This window comes from Kryptolebias marmoratus, unplaced genomic scaffold (assembly GCF_001649575.2).
Source record: "Kryptolebias marmoratus isolate JLee-2015 unplaced genomic scaffold, ASM164957v2 Scaffold96, whole genome shotgun sequence".
NCBI classification, from domain to species: Eukaryota; Metazoa; Chordata; class Actinopteri; order Cyprinodontiformes; family Rivulidae; genus Kryptolebias; species Kryptolebias marmoratus.
This window is the reverse complement of record NW_023665830.1, coordinates 12,294-14,528: the sequence shown is the minus strand read 5'-3', so window position 1 is coordinate 14,528 and position 2,235 is coordinate 12,294. Positions and strand designations below refer to the sequence as shown.

The following is a 2,235-nucleotide window of genomic DNA, read 5'->3' as shown; positions in this document are numbered from 1 at the left end:
GGGGAAGGAGAGGCTGTTATTCATGTTGATAACCCAACACCAGGACGCAGCTAACAAAGCTGCGAGGACACGTTGGATTTACGTTTATTATGTTTTGAAAGTTAACCCCGTTTTCATGCCGGTCGTATCATTTTATTTTGTTGTATTTATCCACCACACCTTTAAAGGCTGGTCCGTGAAAATACTGCCTGATAATGAACCGGTCCCTGGAGCTACAAAGATTGGGGAACGCTGCTATAAATCATAGCTGAGTCTTTAGTTAATCCAGCTTTTTATCTTCTAATTAACCTTTGCAATCATCAATTCTAGTTTTCTAGTTTTCAACATTTACAAAATGATCTAAATATAATTTGATCTAAAAAAAAAACAGCATTCCTTGAAAGGATGGATTTTGCCTTCTTCTCTGGATGATAACGTTTTAAACACAGCTGTTACACAGTCTGTTAGTCCTTGGAGTATGTGATGGGGGTGTTTGCAGATGCTAATTGGCTGTGGTGGCCATTTTGAATTGGAGGCACTTACACGTTTGCCTGCCTTTCATGGCAGTGTGGATAATTATCTAGTCTTTGGGCGTGATGCTTTACTAACCTCCACCTTGCATTGTCCTGTATCCGGTGCAGCAGGAAGTGGCTGTATCAGGGTGTGAGTGTAGACACCAGTCATGACAACCAATCCAGTCAGGTAGTTTTCTACAGATGGTAGCGCCTCTGCGTGAAGAAGAGTAAGCCCAAATCATTCGACGAAAAGGCAGGTCTTTAATGTTATCGTCTCATAGTAAAGCTAAATGATCATAAGGTAAATGGGGTTTCATTCTAAAACACGACTGAAAGAGAAATCTAGTTTTGTTTCGTCCTGCTTCATTTTGAAGTATTTGTTCTGACGCCGTCCCATTTCTGGACCTTTGTCTTTGTTTACCGGCTCTCTCCCTGACAGCTTGCCTCATTCTGAATCGCCATCCTCCCTATGAGTCCCCGGTGTTCAGGAATAAACCTACCAGTCGCTTGGTTTTCACACATGAAGGGGTATTGCTCGGCACACTGAGCCCTCCTCCACCTCCCTGGCGTTCCCAAGGTCATTTGAGGGCACAGCCCCTGACCTGCTCCGTCTCTGCCCCGCCATGATGAAGGCTGTGGCTCTGTAGGCCCCGGCCGCTCAGGTTCTTCTACCCATAATGCATTTAGCCATATCCATGCTGTGGTTTTACTAAAAATAAACAAAAAACAAAAAAGTGTCATGTGGGAAGGATGGGAAACAGGGATAGAGTACAGTACGTTTGATGGACTTACTGTGTAAAACGATTGTGGAGGAAATCTTGCACCGCCTCACTTTGAGCAGATGCCAGACTCCCTCCCCAGGTTTCCCGACAGGAATTTTGCGCCTCGAACCACAATGAGGTTACGTCAGAGAGCCAAAAGCAGTGCAGGCTGGCCAGGTGGATCTGACCTCCGTTTGGACATGGAACATCCCCTGGAAAGCGGAAACCTAATTAATCGTCAAAAGGAATCATTTTCCCACTTGCTAAAAATCCAATTAAGATCATTATTGAGGAGTCTTCATAAGTCTATCTTATTGACCTGGAGACCTGGACATAATGTACCCACTTACGTACTTTACTGGAATTTTATGTGATAGACCAGCACAAAGTACTACATAATTCCGCACAGGGTCACACAGATCCCCAGATGACGCCATAGCCTTCCTACTCCACAAAACACTCGAGAAACTATGTGAGAGCGCTGTTTTTTTTATATCGCAGTTCTGCATTTAACACTATAGTTTCCCTCCAGGCTGTTCACTAAGCTGTATGACCTCCCACTTCTATAAGTGGATCCATAGTGTCCAGACCGGCACAACAGGTGGTAAGCATGATTAACCACATATAATTTCCCCTCACACTCAACACAGGATCCCCTCAAGGGTGTGTGCCAAGCCCTCTGCTGTACTCGCTGTGCACTCCTGACGGTGTGTCCACATTGGACAGTAACTTCCTAATTAAGTTTGCAGACGACACAGACGCAGTGAGGCTAATCTCCCAGAGCAACAAGGAAGACCACAGGAGGGAGACCTGCCACCTGGAGAGCTGCTGCCGGGGGGAATAGCCTCCTGCTGAATTGTGGATGTTAAGAGTGAGCAGCAGAGCGACATTTCATCCACCTTGGATCCAGTGGATGATCCCATACCTTGGAGTGACCGTCATGTAGGACTGTCACTCCATGAAAACAGAACAGTCAAGAA

At 45.5% G+C, this 2,235-nt stretch overlaps 1 long non-coding RNA gene across 1 annotated transcript; it reads right to left on the bottom strand.

Annotated features, from left to right (window-relative positions):
* Positions 1-588: 588 nt before the first annotated feature.
* On the bottom strand, positions 589-1,640 carry LOC119616836. The gene is made up of 3 exons (XR_005232894.1): positions 1,287-1,640; positions 995-1,203; positions 589-707 (listed from the first exon to the last, which is right to left on the bottom strand). It is a non-coding gene; the product is annotated as an uncharacterized LOC119616836 (long non-coding RNA).
* Positions 1,641-2,235: the final 595 nt, after the last annotated feature.